At 44.6% G+C, this 10,538-nt stretch overlaps 1 pseudogene; it reads left to right on the top strand.

Moving 5' to 3' along the window:
• Positions 1-1,845: 1,845 nt before the first annotated feature.
• LOC144695180 (proteasome assembly chaperone 3 pseudogene) lies at positions 1,846-4,039 on the top strand (annotated as a pseudogene).
• The last annotated feature ends 6,499 nt before the right edge of the window (positions 4,040-10,538 follow it).

Genomic DNA, 10,538 nt, shown 5'->3' with positions numbered 1-10,538 from the left:
CACATGGGCCAGGATTTTATGGCCCCACCTCGGCGCGTCTCCCCATGGTGGATGTGGCGAGCCATTTAAATCTCCATTCAGTTTGGCAGGACCGTAACATCCCGCTGGGCGGGAGGGGCCGTAAAATCCAGGCCATGGTGGGAAGGGAAAGCCTGAAAGACTGAACAAAATGCTGACCATCATGACATGCAAAGGTTTTTTTGAAATCACCAGGGCCAAGGTTAAATGGACAAAATCCTCTTTGCTCACAGGATGGTTTTCCTGTTCTTAAGGATCACAATGCGATCCGTCAATGCCGGAAGCAGCATTTTCAACAACTCCTCAACCGTGAATCCACAGCGGCAGCTGATACTCTCCAGGCTACCCGCAGTACCCTGTGGTAGAATCCAGGGGGTGGTGGGGTGGGGGTGGGGTGGTGCGGGGTGGGGGGGTGTGTGGAAACCTTGTCAGCCTGAGGCTGACCGGCTCCACTCCGACCAGCTCCGCAGCAATAAAGTGCTGCAGGACTCATTAACGAGCGGCGAAAGTCGCGCCCTCTGGAGTTGAGCCACTCTGATTGGCCGGCAGCTCCATCAGTCCCGGCAGTGCCAGGAAGGCCTAGGATCGCTGGAGCTGGTAAGTCTGGGGTCTTGGGCCAGGAGGGTTTGGGAACGTTAGGGAAAGGGGCGGTGGGGGGGGGAGAGGGTACGTTTAAGAGAGAGAGAGAGAGCGGGTAGGAAGGTGGTGGGTTCAGTCTAAGGGGAGCAGCTCCGCAATCGGCACAGGGCAGCCCCCAAAGAGCGACTAACCTCCTTTCTTACCGCCTTTTAGCCATTTGAGGTTAAAATCGGCTCCCGCCCTGCATGCCAAACATATTATGGTGTGAGTAGTGCATTATCAGGGTCAATAGGCTTGATAACAAGCCTAATTGACCCTTAATTGGTCATTTTAATATGGAGGGCTGGGCTGCTCATTTTGGTGTCCGATCGCCTCCCAAATTAGGGGGGTGAGCTCAGGATGGGCAGGCAGTTGGTGGGATGGATGCCTGCCCCATTTTCTGCATTCCCCCCCATGCGAAACAGACCTGCTGGGAGCACTTCAAATTCAGCCCCATGGGTGAGCTACCATTGATGGGAGAGCTGCGACAAGCAAACAAATGGATGAGAAACAACAAAGCCTGTGGCCCTGACGGTATTCCAGCTGAGATTATCAAATCTGACGGGCTTTTGCTTGCATTAAGCCCCCAACCAATTTGCATCCCGCTTATGGGATGCAGATAAAGGCCTGACCATCTCCCCCATCACGCTGGTTGAGAACACGTCTGGCCCAACATGGCATGTACGTATCAGCACTTACCTGAAGAAACCCTGGGCTGCCTCAGGAATTCGGGATGGAAGCCTCCAGTGGCTGTGACCCCTGGAACACACAGCTGTGGGTGGGGGAGCATCTATCAGGTGAATCTTCCAGATTCAGTGTCTTACAGGGTGTCCACCTTCCAGCTTCACAGTGTATATGGAGATCCATCTTCTTTCATCAACGGTGGGTCAATGATGTCAGGAGGCCTTTTAAAAATGGTGCCCGGATATGATGGTGAGACGCACGCCATCCAGCCCGCCCTGTTGTGCAAAACATCAGAAACCCCCAACTGCATAATTAACGAGGCCGGGGTCACACAATTCAGCACGACTTCCCGGCGGGAAACATTCCCTATCCAAAGCGGTGGCAGAGATGGAAAGAAAATGAAGCAAATCCTGCACTCCGGATCACAGTTCTTCATGGGATGTCCTGCCCCATGTGCCCAAAAATCTATGGGTCGAGAACCAGCCTGTTCAGTCACATGAAGACCCATGGCAGATACTCACGACCATGAGTAGGTCATCCTCGTATCGAGGGGCAGCCACCATCAACAATAATGTCTGTGTCAGCTTTCTGCACAATACGGTATGGGGGTAACATATTGGCATGGATAGAAGATTGGCTGGCCAACAGGAAGCAAAGAGCAGGCATAAATGGGTCTTTTTCTGGTTGGCAGGATGTGATGAGTAATGTGCCACAGGGATCAGTGCTGGGACCTCAACTGTTTACAGTTTGTATAAATGGCTTGGATGAAGGGATAGATGGGATGGTTGCCAAATTTGCTGATGACACAAAGAAAGCTAGAAAAGGAAGTTATGAAGGGGACATAAGGAGACTACAAAAAGATATAGATAGTTTAAGTAAGTGGGCAAAGGTCTGGCAAATGGAGTATAATGTGTGAAAATGTGAAATTGTCCATTTTGACAGGAAGAATAAAAAAGAAGCATATTATCTAAATGGTGAAAGGTTGCAGAGCTCTGAGATGCAGAGGGATCTGGTTGTCTTAGTTCATGAATCGCAAAAGGTTCGTATGCAGGTACAGCAAGTAATTAGGGAAGCTAATAGAATGTTATTTATTGCAAGGGGAAATTGAATACAAAAGCAGGGAGGTTATGCTTCAATTATACAGAGCACTAGTGAGACCACAAATGGAGTACTGTGTACAGTATTGGTCACCTTATTTAAGTAAGGTTGTAAATGTGTTGGAAACAGCTCAGAGAAGGTTTACCAGACTAATACCTGGAATGGATTTATGGGTTGTCTTATGAGGAAAGGTTGGACAGGCTAAGCTTGTATTCGCTGGAGTTTAAGAGTAAGAGGCAACTTGACTGAAACATATAGGGAAGAATTTTCCTGTTGGCGAGCGGGGGAGGGGCCCGCTCGCCGACATGTAAGATGACATGCGGTGACATCGGGTGGGCGTCCTGATGTCACCGCGCTTCATTTAGATTGTCAGTTCAGTGGGCACGCAGCAGCGTAGGCTGCACACCCACCGAACTGTCAAAGGCCTATTTAGGCCATTAACAAAGTAATTAAAGCTGTTAAGAATGCTGCCAATCCAACCTTAAGGTTGGCGGGCAGGCAAAGAGCCCAGGCGGCCTTTACATTTTTCATGAAACCTCATCCACGGGCGGGATGAGGTTTCATGAAGGGTTCATTAATTACATAAAATTTTTTGAAAAAAATAAAGTACATGTCCCAGCTCATGTGACAGTTTCACATGAGGGGACATGTCCTTAAAAAATTTTTTTACTTTTATTACATTTTTCAAAACTTAAACTAATCTCCCTCTGTGCCTCAGGGAGATTTCTGTGCTCTTTCATGTGCATGCACGAGAGAGCACAGGCCCCAACTCAGGGAATCCCCCCACCCACACAGGGAGCACTTCCGGGTGTGCGTCACGTTGGGCGGGCCTTAATTGGCCCACCCACATAAAATGCCCACCCTGCACAACCCCCCAACGGGGGGAAATTTCTGCCCATAAGATCCTGAGGGGTCTTGACAGGGTGGATCTGAAGAAGATGTTTCCGCTTGTGGGAGAATGTAGAACTAGGGGTCACTGTTTAAAAATAAGAGGTCGCCCGTTTAAAACGGAGCTGGGGCAAATTTCTTTCTCTGAGGGTCGTGAGTCTTTGGAACTCTCTTCCTGAAAAGGCAGTGGAAGCAGAGTCTTTGAATATTTTTAAGGCAGCGGGCTCTAACTATGCTGATTAGCCCATTAATGGCGCTTTATCAAGTACCTTTTGGAAGTTCATGTAAAGACTGCCTGAGTATGGTATCTCTTGAGACCGTGCATTTGGATTAATCAGCAATTGTGTCAATCTGAGAGGACATTTATGGTGTGGAAAGTATTACCCAGTCCAAGCAGGCTGCAGAAGCTGTTGATGGAATCTTGACTGAGGTTGTGTGCACAGTATTCAATGATTACCTCTTTGTGTTGGTCACGCAGGATGGAAAAATGGGAACATTGATCTCTGTAACACCTCACAGTGCAGCAAATGAGATCAGCAAACCCACATTTAGCACAAAGATACTAATGGGAAAAGATGAGCCTCTCATCCACGTCAATGCAAAGCAACTTGTGACCTTCGTGTCTGAGGAGTCTGGGAACAGAGCGGTGCTAATTGCATTGGTCCTGAAAGATGCAAACATGAACAGTATTAGGCCTATCAAACAGCTGATTCAGAGCTGCCGACTCTGGTGAAATATACTAACTACACCACTCTCATCAACCCTTTTTGTTACTTCATCAAAAAACTCATGCAAGCTAGTTAAATTCAATTTGCCCTCAACAACTCCATGTTGGCTTTCTTTAATTAAACTATATAATCTATATTTGTCCAAGTGACTGTTTTTAAAAGCTTTCCCATCTCTGAGGCTAAACTGACTGGCCTGCAGTTTTTGGGCTTATCCTTCAACCTTTTTTGAACAAGGGTGTAACATTTGCAATTCTCCAGTCCTCTGGCACCACCCCTAATTCTAAGCAGGATTGGAAGGTTATGGCCAGTGCCTCTGCAATTTCCACCCTTATTTCCATCCATATCCTTGGATGGATCTCATCCTGTCTGATTACTTATCAACTTCAAGTACAGCCAACCTATCCAATTCCTCCTCTTTATCAATTTTTAATGCATCCAGTATTTCAACTGCCTCCTCTTTCATAAATAAACAAAAAAAATTGCCTGAAAGACTCAGCAGGTCAGACAGCATCAGTGGAGAGAAACAGAGTTAACGTTTCAGGTCAATGACCTTTCATCAGAACAAAAACAAGATAGAACTGGAAGAGTTTTTAAGCCATAGAAGGGGGAGAGGCAGAAAGAACAAAGGGTAGATTTGTGTTAGGGTGGAGGGCAGGTTTTTAATACCCCTTTTTGAGTCATGTCTCCTAATCACCATAACATCATAGTTCCATGTGCTTATCTGCACCTGCATCTCACCACACTCTGTGCATTCACATACATGCACAATAAATCTAATTCTCTCTTCCTCTGACCCCACTTAATACCTTACTATTATAATTACAAACAACAACCCCACCACCACCCCCCCAACTTTTGATTGTATATAACTTCTCATTCACATCTCGTTGACCAATCTTTCACCGAATACCTCACCAGAATCCAACTAACTTCTGGCAGTTCATCCCTTAACCTCTCAACAATAGCATGGAAAGCCCTAATCTATAAACCTGCATCCCTGATAACATCCTCCAGAATCTACATAGCATCTTATTCATTGCTTTTACTTTCATCTTAAATATACAGATTTAACAATATTACCAGATGGTTTATTGTGGATTCCAAAACAGGCAGGTGAGCACAGCCACATTTAGGCACCCAGGAACTAGGTGAGAAGACCCACTATTTCACCTCAACCTTCCATACTAAGCATATAATCTCAGCCATTTTTTCTTCCCCCAATATTATGAAAGTGTGCATTCCACAAAAAAAATCAAATAAGGGCGATACTGACTTTCTGATCTCAACATGACCATACAATGTCAAACAACTTTTCACATAGGGGTGAATTTTTAGGTCGGCTCACCACTTAAGGCCCTAAAGGAAGTAATTGACGTAATCAATGGACCTGCCCGTCCAATCTTAAAGTTGGCAGGCAGGCCGGGAGCCCTGGCGGGCTTCCGAAAAAAAATGAAACCTCATCCACGGGCGGGATGAGGTTTCATGAGGGATTTAAAATGTTCCAGAACTTTTTAAATAAAAGTAATGGACATGTCCCAGCTCATGCGACAGTGTCACATGAGGGGACATGTCAATAATTCTTTTTCTCATCTTTATTCAATGTTTGAAACCTGAGCCGATCCCCCTGAGGCAGCACTTTGCCTCAGGAAGATCTGTGAGCTCTTTCGTGCTCCAGGCTCAGGGGATTCCGCCCCCCCCCCCCCCCCAATACAAAAGTGGGCTCAGAGGAAGAGAGAATTAGATTTACTGTGCATGTATGTGAATGCACAGAGTGTGGTGAGATGCAGGTGCAGATAAGCACATGGAACTATGATGTTATGGTGATTAGGAGACATGACTCAAAAAGGGGTATTAAAAACCTGCCCTCCACCCTAACACAAATCTACCCTTTGTTCTTTTTCGCACATAGCTCTTCCTGTGCACGTCACACTGGGCGGGCCTTAATTGGCCCGCGCACATAAAATGGCAACCGATCGGAAACCCGCCCGCTCCCGCACAACCCCCCCGCCCCCACCCCCGACGGGGGGAAGATCCTGCCCATAATATAGAGTATGCTTCAGAAATATATTTTACTTATCACTCTACGTTATTGGAATAAATTATGCTCATTGTCAGATCACAAAACTATTGTCTCCCTAAGATACTGGGCCGAGGATAAATGTTTTAGCTATTCCCCCAAAACTCCAGATCTACTGATAATTTCTGTGCTCTGATGGATTCTAGGTCAGCTCTGTATTCCATACTGGTTGATTCATTTTAACTATTAGCGACTCAACAATGGGCACCCAATACATAGGAACAGGAATAAGCCATTCAGCCTGCTCCGCTTTTCAATTAGATCATGGCTGATTTGTACCGCAACTCCATTTACCTGCTTGGAGCTCCATAACCCTCAATACCCTTACCTAACAGAAATTTATTGATGAAATCTACAACTTTTCCAAAGTTTAATAAAGAACTTTTGAGGCTTAGCAATTATTTCCACACAATGAACCATCCCTCCATTACAAAAATGCTACAGAAAATCTTCTTTCTCTTTTATTCATTACGGTATTGGCTTTCTTCTGCTTGTGCATGTTCCAGCTGCAAGTCTGGAGATAATTAACTGAAAGATACTTTAGTAAAGCAGCATGAGACAGCCAGGCATCATATAACTTAATTAGGCAAGTCCACATTTACTAAGAGGATTACGACTCCCAACATAGATTTCTGAGATAAGAATGAAGAATTAAAAATAAATATTAATATGAAATAAGAACAAAGCCGAGCAAATTGCTTTAAGGTCAATTTGCTATTTTTCTTACTTGAGGAATCTAGGTCAGAACCTATAATCCCTTTATAAATTTAGTCTACATGGAAAAGAACAATTCGAAGAACAACCATCCAGTTACTGGTATTCTTAAATATATCAAACAATGCTATCCACTTGCTTCTCTGGAAAGTTAAAATTATTGGCATTTTGGTGCAGTGTCAGTCACTATATATGTCAATTGTATTCTATCTTCAAATTTTATTTTCCTCTCAGCTGTCCTTCCATTAAACTGTGTTCAATTGTACCATTGTAAACCACTACCTTTTGCCATAAGTGTTAACCATGGCTGTGTCAGAAGGTGTGGGTTTAAGTCCCATTCCAGGGACTTGGACAAAAACTGAGGTGAGCACTTCTGTATCGCACTGAGGAGTGCTACACTGTCAGAGATGCTGTTTTTCAGATGAGACAATAAACTTATGCCCCCCCTCCTCTTGGTGACCGTAAAAAAATCCCCAGCACAATTGCGAAGAAGAGCGGGACAGTTCTTCCAGTGTCCTGGCCGATACTTATCGCTCAACCAACATTCCTAAAGAGGTATTTGGTCATTATCATATTGGTGTTTCTGGGAACTTACTGTGTGCAAACTGAATGCTGGGTTTCTTTCTTCTCTAAGCATAGTCTAAAATAATTTTTAAAAATGATATGCTGTTGCATCAAATAGGAATCTCCGCATATTACAACAAAATGAGTTTATCTCCTAACTATTGAGGTGATCTGCTAATATGTATTACTTCCAGACTGAGTAGAGAAACTATTTTTCTAAGAGGAGACTTCTACTAATCACATCCATCCCAGTGAGACTGTTTGACAATGACACTGGCATTGATACCACACTCTACAAATTCCAATGGGAAGGCGTATTTGTGCGCTAATATTTGTGTCATAGGAACAGAAGTAGGCCATTCACCTTCTCAAATCTGTTCCCCAATTTAATAAGATCATAGCTTATCTGTATCTCAGCTCTAATCCTCCATCTTTGATCCATATCCCTTGATATACTTATCTATCAAAACTACGTTGCTCTCAGTTTTCAATTGGCCTGTCATCCACAGAATTTTGCGGTAGTGAGTTCCAGATTTCTACTATGCTTTGGGTGAAAAAGTTATCCCTGATTTCAGTCCCGAATGGCCTACAACAACAACTTATATTTATATAGCACCTTTAATGTAGTGAAGCATCCCAAGGTGCTTCAGAGGAGCATTACAAAGCAAAGTATGACACAAAGGATGTATTGAGTCAGATGATCAAAAGCTTGGTCAAAGAGGTAAGTTTTTAGAAGTGTCTTAAAGGAGGAAAGCAAGGTAGCAAGGAGGAGAGGTGTAGGGAATGAATTCCAGTACTTGGGGCCTAGTTAACTGAAGGTGCGGACATCAATGGTGGAGAAATTATTATTAGGAATGCACAAGAGCCCAGAATTAGAGGAGCGCAGATAACTCGGAAGATTATGGGGTTACAGAGATAGGGAGGGGCAAGGCCATGGTGGGATTTGAAATCAAGGATGAGAATATTAAAATCAAGATGTTGTTTGACTGGGAGCCAATGTAGGTCAGCAAGCACAGGGCTGAGGAGAATGAGACACAAGCCACAGAGCTTTGGGTGACTGTTATGACCACAGCCAGAGTTAATTGCTGTGCAAACCAAATCCCGGAAGGAAACTTGGCTTACCTTTTTTTTTGCATTCTGATAATGAGAAGACAATGTACAGATCTCAACAGTAAGAGGTCCAGTAACACTTGCGGGATTTTATAAATTAAAAGTAAAAGTCTATTAACAAGAATAAAAGAAAACTTAAGCAGGCAAGATTACAGTTACACAATTAAAGTTAGTCTTACAAAACATTCCTCCAAAAAACTCTCCACTTGATCAAACCCACAAGTAAACACCTTCTAGGCAACACTCCCTTATAGATCTTTAACTATGAAATCCAATAATATTACACAAGGCAAACTTCTGGAGCTTCAATAAAGGCATACCACACAATAACTACCCTCTTCCACTCTGCGTGCAATCCACTTCGGAATAAAACTGCTTGTTGTAGCCCAAGACTTTTCTAGCTTGACTAGATGGCTAGTGCAGATGGCATCCTCTCCCAGCCCAAAGCTTCAATTATAGCTCAACAGCTCAAACAGCTCCACCTATCTCCATCCTAAGCTCTTCAAGGTTACTCGAAAATACCATTTTTTTTCCCCTTTCATCTCAGGTTCCAATGTTCTCACACCTCTTTGAAACTCAAATCCTCCCAAATATAAAATCTTTTATGCCTATCTTGTCTTTGCTTTCAGGTCAATAAAATATAATATCCCCACTACTATTTACCTTTGGAACTCCTGCAAGATGCAAACATGTTTCTCGACACCTCTGACTCCCATTTGATATGGCATAGTGGTGTTGTTGCTGGATCAGTAATCCAGAGACCCAGGGTAATGCTCTATGAGTCCGGGTTCGAATCCCGCCACAGAAGATGGTGAATTGAATAAAAATTTGGAATTAAAAGTCTAACAATGACTGTGGAACCATTGTCAATTGTTGTAAAAACCCATCTGGTTCACTAATGTCCTTTAGGGAAGGACCCTAGTCTGGCTACATGTGACTCCGGACCCACAGCAATGTGGTTGACTCTTAAATGCCCTCTAAAATGGCCTAGCAAGCCATCCAGTTGAAATAAACCACTACAAAGTCACTAAAAAGGAATGAAACCAGACGGACCACCCGGCATTGACCTAGGCACCGGAAACGACAACGGCAATCTTCGCCCTGTCGACCCTGCAAAGTTCTCCTTACTAACATCTGGGGGCTAGTGCCAAAACTGGGAGAGCTGTCTCACAGACTAGTCAAGCAACAGCCTGACAAAGTCATCCTCATTGAATCATACATTACAGCTAATGTCCTAGACACCACATTCACCATCCCTGGGTATGTCCTGTCCCACCGGCAGGACAGACCCAGCAGAGGTGGCTGCACAGTGGTATACAGCCGGGAGGCAGTTGGCCTGGGAGTCCTCAACATCAACTCAGGACCCCATGAAGTCCCATGGCATCAGGACAAACATGGGCAAGGAAAGCTCCTGCTGATTACCATTACCGCCCTCCCTCAGCTGAGAATCATGTTGAACAACACTTGGAGGAAGCACTGAGCTTAGCAAGGGCGCAGAATGTACTCTGGGTGAGGGACTTCAGTGTCCATCACCAAGAGTGGCTCAGTAGCACCACTACTGACTGAGCTGGCCGAGTCCTAAATGACATAGCTGCTAGATTGGATCTGCAGCCGGTAATGAGGGAACCAACAAGAGGGAAAAACATAATTGACCTCATCTTCACCAACCTGCCTGCCACAGATGCATCTGTCCGTAACAATATCGGTAGGAGTGACCACTGCACAGTTGTTATGGAGATAAAGTCCCGCCTTCACATTGAGGATACCCTCCGTCGTTTTGTGTGGCACTACCACCTTGCTAATTTGGATACATTTTGAACAGATCTAGCAACTCAAGACTGGGCATCTATGAGGCACTGAGGGCCATCAGCAGCAGCAGAATTATACTCGAACACAATCTGTAACTTCATGACCCGGCATATCCCTCACTCTACCATTACCATCAAGCCAGGGGACTAACCCTGGTTCAATGAAAAGTGCAGGAGGGCATGCCAGGAGCAGCACCAGGCATACCTAAAAATGAGGTGTCAACCTGGTGA

This window comes from Cetorhinus maximus, chromosome 21 (assembly GCF_964194155.1).
Source record: "Cetorhinus maximus chromosome 21, sCetMax3.hap1.1, whole genome shotgun sequence".
NCBI classification, from domain to species: domain Eukaryota; kingdom Metazoa; phylum Chordata; class Chondrichthyes; order Lamniformes; family Cetorhinidae; genus Cetorhinus; species Cetorhinus maximus.
Note: the sequence above shows the minus strand (reverse complement) of the source record. Positions and strands in the feature narration are given on the sequence as shown.